Here is an 8,395-nt window from a genome sequence, read left to right on the forward strand (position 1 = left end):
CCCCGTTGACAGTTCACGAGCGCATCCATAGTGTCAATCCCCCCACCCCCGTCCACCCCGTCAAAAAATTCCCACTACACCACTGATTAAAGCTGTGTAATTCCCACAGACAGTCAAGTTGTCTCACCGTTTAAAATAATCCTCTAAAACTATAAGTAATACAATGATTAGACATTTGCTATAGTAGATTTAAGACATATTTTCAAAAGGGGGGTATTATATGATTAAGGAAGCTTTTCTTTGCCTAGTTTTTCTTTTAAGTTGGGTTTATTTAAAATCATTTCGAGGCCAGAGTTTACCTGAGAAATATCTTTTGTCCACAGTGAATTTATCTTTCTTCAACAATCCTAAAGCCTCAACCTAGTGGGGCTTCCTGAAGTTGAAGTAAAACTAGATTTTAGCGTCTGTGTTCGGCCTGAATTCTACACCAGGCTCCAATATTCAATACGGACCCTCAAGGCCTCGTATTGCACATTTGTCAAAGTGTAATGTCGTGACAGGATGCTTTACCTCTACAGGAAACCTTCTGCCATTGATGCTGTGTTCTGAGCCTGCTGATCCATTACTATGGCCCCAGTGAAACTCAATCTTCTCAGCCTTAAAACGCCCTGGCAGTCCAGCACCTCTTACGAAGTAGTCATCCTTCAGGAGAACAGCAACTGTAGAAAAAGTCAAAATTAAATATGGAATCAAACAAAGAAAGAAAATGGAGTACACTCATGCAAAGGCAGACAAAGATAGATGAGTAGTCAACTAATTGATTCTAGAGTAACTCAGCATTGGTGGCTGTTTTTTTTTGCCACTAATGTCAATATTATAACTTTTATTATCTTAACTTTTCTTCATAAACTTAAGCCGACTGCCTCAATTTAGATTGAAATTATTGTAGAGAAAAAATGTTTTAGCTCAGCAAGCTTTTACCATCCATTTAAAAAGGGTCTGAAAGGGTCTGCCTCTGTATGCCACTGTGTTAGGGATCATCATGACTAGATACAGAGTCAGTTGTGTGCACATTCACAATGACGCCACTGAGGTGCCCTTAAGTAAGAGCAGACAGCCCCCTCTTACAGTGTCGTTGACATCCTATTGGTTCAGTGTGGGAAGCTTCAGACAAAGCCACTCTCTGTCTTAAACCTCTTGCATGGTTTGCGAGGAAGACATAATTCTCTGCGTTGTGATCTTCCCCTCCCTGCTAGCATTTTTGCAAGGCTGTAAGGCTGTTGCTTCAACTGTGGTAAAGCAAGCATTTTAAATTGTCCTCTCATGCAAGGTTATTACCAGTTTCTGCACGGCTGAAGGTTTGACATTTTTGTAGGGAAGATCTTGTAATGTGAGTCTTTTTTTGCTGCGTCTTTATGCTGTGACACACACACACAGCATAAAGACGCTCTCATCAGTTATGGAAATGAGTGTTCTATGAAATCCTAGTTTTAGCATTTTTTACATAGTTGTATTAGCATACACACAAGAATATGACTTTCTAAACATGAATTTTTCGAGAATTTGGTGCAATATTAATATGGATGTCTGAAATATCGTTTTTGGGGCTTTTAAGCTTCTGATGGAGATTATAAAAAATTCACATTGCGGGACACATACTGTACACACAGCACCTCTTCACACAATAAACAGTGCTATCCATTTGAGAATGAAATATCTTAATAATGTTGATGACCCTTAATGCTCTCATATTTTTTCTTGTGAGCTCGCTTTTCATTGTAGGTTATTCACACATGATTTTCTGTTTGATTACATCCAATATTCTCCTATTATTAAAAAGTCTGAGATTCAGGAATGAAGCACTATGAAAACCATTCAACAGCATGAAAAATATTTGTGCAGAATTGGGCGCTGGAGATAAACTGACAATTAACCTCATAACCTTAAATATTACAACATTTGCAGAGATATTGTTGTTGCTGACAATATCAAGCAGAATAATCACAGAGGCTTTGGATGTTCTTGCTTCCTGCGAACAAAAGATCCAGTAACTCGAAAAAGTCTATTTTCAGTGGATAACATATACTTGTTAGTAGCCTGAGCAATTTTGAAGTCCTGCAGTGGCTTCAGAGAGGCGTTTTAAGGGTCATAACATTTTCACAATTTGTAGTAGGCCATTTAATCCTCTTCCTGAGGTTAAAACACAGACATTACTGCGGCTATGAGGTTGTTACATGACAACAGCAATTCAAATTCTCCTTAAAAGTGCAGGCTGTCTGGGATTCCTGAAAGCCAACATTTTTCAATGTTGTCAGTGGTGTCATGTAAGGGTGAACTAACTGCACTAGATCCAAAATGCCATCATGACAAGGCATATTACCATCATTCTGCTGTCCTGGCAGAGGTTACATTTTTATGTTTCTACAACCCTTTACCACGTCTACATTTGACATCATTAGCCAGATTAGACGCAGTGTTCTGTCGGCTGATCCCACCCGGTTACAGGGGGATTTAGTCAGTCTCTCCGGATAAGGACAGCCCACTTTTAATCATATCACACAAAGCAATCCAAGAGAATGAGCATGTGTATAAGCAAACACAGCCTGTCAGTAAACACAGATGACATGATGAACAAGCTGTGCAGAGGGGATGCATGACATTAAGGTAAGTGAAACAGATCACCATGGGGTGATTTCAACAGGAAGAATCGTGACGAGCATGAGATCCAGACAAAAGGAATGGAGAGACAAGAAGATCTGAAGAGGAGAACCTTCTGTGATGAAGGATGAGTTGAGCCCTTGTCGCGAGGCAAGAAAGGATCTGCCAGCAGTATTAATGTGCCAATGCTGCTTAAGCTGATGGCCCACAGTAAGATGGAAAAAGCTCTTAGATGGAGGAAATTTCCAAGAGCAAAAGCATCAGGTCAAAGCGTAAATCAGTCTGCCGAGGAATAAACTAACCATATCATGATTATAATTGCTGCTAACTCTTTCACAAACACATACATATTTACAAGGATGGCAATAAATCCCCTGTTCTGCTGTTGTTAGTGTAATCCCGTTTGAAACAAGAGGAAAGTCAAGGAAAGGGGATACTGGCCGGTCATGGGAGTTTCATTAAAAATGCGGCCCTGGGTGTGTTTGAACCCTCAAACAGCAAAGTAGGAATTAGAAGCTAAGCCAAAAAGACCTTGAATCACAGCCAGTGTGAGAAGGGGAGTGTGTGTGAAAGTAAATCCTTGATCAATGCAAATGTCTCTTGGGCCTTCCGTTTCCTCATGAATTTAGTTGAGAGTTGTTTGAAATTTAACTGAGAAATGTTTTGTTGAGGAACGCTGCTCGAATAGCGGCCAATCAGCTCGATCTCAAAGCAGGTCAAGGCACGAGGGAACACTGTGAAATCAATCTCAATGAACTTTTAAGACCTATTCACTCAGCTCTTAATTACAACATTCACTTTTAAATAGTATCAATGATGTTCACGCCCATTTGAACTTTTGAATCTTAACATCCCCTAGTGGTACAAAAAGAGAATATATATAAAAAAGCAACTCGGGCAAATGTATTAATGAATAACGAGTATAAGGGAACATGCTTAGATGACCTTGTATTGGCACACATGTCGTTTCAACCAGATGTCTAGAATATTCGTAGATTATATCAAACTAAATCAATGACATTGGTAAAAGCATTGTTTACTGCTCACGTATGAAAAAGCCTGAAGGTTTTACGTTTGAGAATAAACATTTTGGAAAAGAAGAAGTCCATGTAAACAAATAACTGAGGAAGCCATAGACAAAAAGTGGCCCTAGTCTCATGGCAATATACTGTAATGTATATGAATGGACACATACTGTTAGTCAGCGGTAAAGCGTCAGGGCCTTCAAGGTATTCAGAGAATACCCTGAAACTCTCAGATAAAACAAACAAAAAATCGATTTATTTATTTAATTATATGAATACAATTTTATAAAATGTAAATGAAATGAAATGAAAAGAATCGTATCTGTGTTGTTGATCTGTATACAGTGTTACGTTGATTGGTTTATCCTTCTCGGTCCATGCACTACGCATTTCAGTGGTTTTGTGTTAGAAAATAAATGCAACCAATCAGATCTTGTTCTGGGTCTCTGGGTAGAATATCCTTCAACCAAGGTATTCTATATCCTTGATTGAATGCCCTGGCCCTTGCACTGAATGAGAGCGTACGTTTGGATTGACAGTTTGATCAACCAATCATATATTGATTTGTAGCCAATGGGCGTATTCTTTCAGAGCTTCCCTCGGTTCCAGGGTACTCTAGAAGGCCCGGTAGTTTACTGGAGAGAGACAGAGGATCTAGATCAGGGATGGGCAAATGGCGGCCCGGGGTATTACTGATACCGTCCACTAGGCTCCTAGTTACGTCGCAAGCTGCATACATGATTTCGTTCGGCAGCCAAATACCGCAAAATAATCTGTGACGCGTTTGTGTGTATTGTGTTTGTTTCCCGGAAAACACTCACAAGAAACACCGGCTGTTGTTATGCCTGCTGTGGCGTTAAGTTACCGCTTGTAATTATGCTTTTACAAGCTTAAAAGTTGTATTTATCATCTGAATTTGGCGAAACAAGTTTAATATTCTAAAAACCAAGGCTTTGTTTATTTGAAATCAGATGAAAACAAACTTTCAAGGACCCTGCCGTGTTATCTATGATTACTATACGCTTTTCATTCATAATTTCAGCGGGAGGGAGGGGGAGTGGCGCTGAGGAACAGCAGAGTGCGGGCTGACAGGTGTCTGTGTTGACATTCCCCTTATTGTGGAATAAGGGGAATGCAGAGACAGGCTACAAGCGTCTTAGGTTCAAGTTAGACAACTAATGTCTGGGTTAGTGTTCATGACTTCATGTTTATGTCATCTTAAAGAGCAACTTCCAGGTTAAAGACACCTGTGAATAAATGTGTAGGAAAATGATGAATACACTAGATTTTCAAAACAATATACAGAAATATACACTACAGTGACATCTGGCGTCGTTTTTGTAAGAAATGTTCACTTCCGCATAAAAAAGCCTCGGCACGTGACCTCCCGCATGTGACGTAACATGGGGGAAACAAGGGGGAGAGCGGCCGGTGTAACTTATTAATAAACATGGATCCCGTAAAGTGTGACGAAGATATCAAACTAGGAACCGTCACTATTCACACTCGTTTATGACACAGAACCTCCTTCCTGATTAGTTCTGAGTCTGTTATGTCATTACACTTTTAATTACTGTAAATAAAGTGCATAATATAGTTCACTGTTACTATTGTTTTTATTGTGACATCCTGTAGCTATTTTCAATAGAATAGGTATAGTACAAAAAATTTATGTTCTTATTCGAGAATGCAAAGTCATTTCCTGGATTGTTAGTGATCAGTACAGAACATTTAGTCGCCATCAAATAAAAATAAATGGTAACGGAAGTACCATGACGGGGGACTAGAGGGAAATAGCGAGGGAGGCCCAGAAGGAAACAATTTCACAAGGTGCGGAACAAATACTTTTGTACATTTTGGTGAAATAATTGACGATGACAGTTCTGGTACACGAAATATAGAAAGAAGTTGTCTCGCAGGCCTAGATAAACACACCTTTGGGACTGAATACTGGGAAAGACGAGGACCGTGGTAAAGAGAGTCTTCCTTCGACCCGCGGCCGTAGAAGACGCGCGCGCTCAGCGACTCTCAACAATCGTCGAGGGTACTGTTGGTTCTGGGCGACTGTCGCGGTTCGTTACGACCCCCGCGAAATAAATGTTACTATTTTATTGTACCCAACCACATTAAACACGTGTTTGGCATGTTTCCTTTAAATCTGCCGATCGTGACACTTTTAGTCCTTTTAACTTGTTATAATGGTCTTTTACAATTAGTGCGTTTTGTGAAAAATCTTCTCCAGTAAATTTTATATCAGTCGAGTGGGGTGTTATAAACTTTAATTAAATCGTCATTACAACGTGATTTACTCCTTCGAAAAAAAAGAAATTGGTATCAAAACGGTAATGTTTGGTGAGAAAAACTCGACGGTACTATACTGTTCCAATGTAAAAATAAGGAGTGACTTCGTATTTAAACACTATCCTTTATATCCCCTTTTATTAATGGTAACTTTGTTCTACTTTCGTGCAACATCGTCAGGTAACTGGTATAAAGAAACTAGGGCAGGAAGAGAAGATACCAATCACCAGTCGACTTTGAAGAGAGCATTTCGATGTCCAACTCTCAATTCTAATTTTCGATCACCATGTTAACAATGAAGTTGTGTTAGAAACCCGACGTAAACGGAGCAGAAACAGACACTGTATACCTACTTACAAAGGGTACTGGTGTAATATCACAATTCCACAATTCAATAACTAGACTCCTCTATAAATTAGTGAACTAAAGTACCTTTGCATGTCAATTTTCAAAACTTACACTACGTACAAGGGTTTGATAGAACCGGAAGGCCGCGGTAGGAAGCTTATTAAACGTCAAGATTCAGGACGTTAGAAAAAAGTAAACGGAGTACTTTGTTATAACCAACAATTAACATGACTTCAACAAATTTCTACTATAGTTTGACCGGTTCACAAGGGTTCGGTAACAGCGGTAACAAACCAACAGGTGTCGCCTGTGTCCCTCGACTCTGGTCTGTTGTGTGAAGCGGGGGGCGTGATTTGACAAGGCAGGAAAAGTGCCCTTAAGCAGTCAGGACCTTGTTTTAAGGGGCGTCTGTTATAATGGAGGTTGGCAACGGGTTAAGGTTGCAATTATGTATTTTGGGCCTTTAATTAACGATTTACAGCGGTAAGTTACGATCTAGCTCCCCTACCAGTCTGAACCCGCTACCCACCCCCCGGTGTATTAAACCTACATGACCGGGTGGTCCCCCGGGCGTCTAAGGTGAACCTGTGGTGTTTTTTAAGGGTACATAATAATGACATTATAACGTGTTTATATGCATCAGACTGGTAGGAAGGCAACCTGTAAATGTTAGAAAGTCCCTTGAGTAGGAGAATATTCGTGAATTTGTTTATAGTCAAGTGTCTTACACTTCACCGTACAAACATAACTTGTCCAATAATGTCTCTTATTTTTATAAATTTGAGAAACCTTTTCGGTGCCTTTTACACACACTTAACTCTAATGGTAATTTCTCTAGGAACGTTTCCAACAATAAAAAGGATGTAAATACCGAATTTGACGGAACTTTATGTTTAATTTTTTCACCTTTCGTCCCTAAACTATACAAAATGCTCTGATTCCCGTCCTTACAAAGTCTTCCCTTTCCTGTTAAAACTGAGACGAGAATTTTTGCGAAAAAAAACATTACCAGTATGGCAGTTTGGCGCAGTATATGTAGTGTGTCCCCTGTGGAGAGGCGAGAAGACTGCGCGCCCCATTATCATCTCAACGCAACTTCATCTCGCCTACCCAAAATTCCTCCGACCTATAAAAAGCCGATCAAAAATGTAACTTAAAGTGGTAAACATTATGTACCCGGGTCATAACCAAACAACGTCCAAACGTGTTTATGGTCGGACAGTCCTGTAGCTCAGGTTCATTTTTCCTGGGTCTCGATTCGCAAAGCAAGGACCCACGCAACACGTAGTGGAAGGGACGTCGGTGTTATGAGAGGTTGTCGAAATAGTCCTTTGGCATAATAAAGAGAGAGAGAGGGGGGGAAGCGACGAGAGAGAGAGAGAGGAGTGGCCATGTGCCGTGCATTCTGTATCACACCTCAACGTAATCCATTTGCGCGACACCCACCGACATGACGAGGTCGGCAGGGAAACACAAACAAACAAAGGGGGACAGCACAACAAACAAAACCGCACCACCGACAGTGGGGGACCGAGGGGCCGAGTTGGAGGTGAGTGGGACGACGTTTAGTCGACCACGTGGGAGGGCTGATGTGTGGACGAAAGGTAGTTCGGTAAATGTTGCCGTTATAGTTGCCTCCGACGGGTGTTGGAAAGAGGGCGGGTCTAGCAGTTCATAGTCGGCATAGAAGCGCAGGAGAGGAGGCCATGTGTCGTGGTATCACACCTCAACGTAATCATTGCGCTCTATGCCGACTATGAACGCGTAATCAAGAGACAATTACCTAGTCATAGTTGTCAGGACGGTCATTGCAATGATATAATAGTTACGATGAAAATCAATATCGGACTATATACTATCCGATGAAATTTTCAACACTACCACTGGGCAATTCGATTTGTAAGGACATCGATTGCGGCCAGTGTAGTGTCTATCGACGCGGCTCAAGAGTGACCAAGAGGAGTTGGTGTCGAGTTAAAGAGAGGCTACCGGCAACAAAGAAGATAGGAACCGACGAGGACCAGAGACCTGCGGCTCGTCCGAGTATTAATATTCCCAAACACCAGGCAGTTATACGTAAGTTTATAAGTACAAGTTGAAGAAGACACAGAAGACACCAGCTT

At 40.9% G+C, this 8,395-nt stretch overlaps 1 long non-coding RNA gene across 1 annotated transcript in view; it reads right to left on the minus strand.

The window, feature by feature from the left end:
- The window catches only part of LOC104955205 (uncharacterized), a 22,769-nt gene that overhangs the window by 3,128 nt on the left and 11,246 nt on the right, over window positions 1–8,395 (minus strand). The window contains exon 2 of the long non-coding RNA XR_799435.1: window positions 511–659. This is a non-coding gene — a long non-coding RNA (uncharacterized lncRNA). The remainder of the gene's footprint in view (window positions 1–510; window positions 660–8,395) is intronic.

This window comes from Notothenia coriiceps, unplaced genomic scaffold (genome assembly GCF_000735185.1).
Source record: "Notothenia coriiceps isolate Sejong01 unplaced genomic scaffold, NC01 NC01_scaffold00024667, whole genome shotgun sequence".
NCBI classification, from domain to species: domain Eukaryota; kingdom Metazoa; phylum Chordata; class Actinopteri; order Perciformes; family Nototheniidae; genus Notothenia; species Notothenia coriiceps.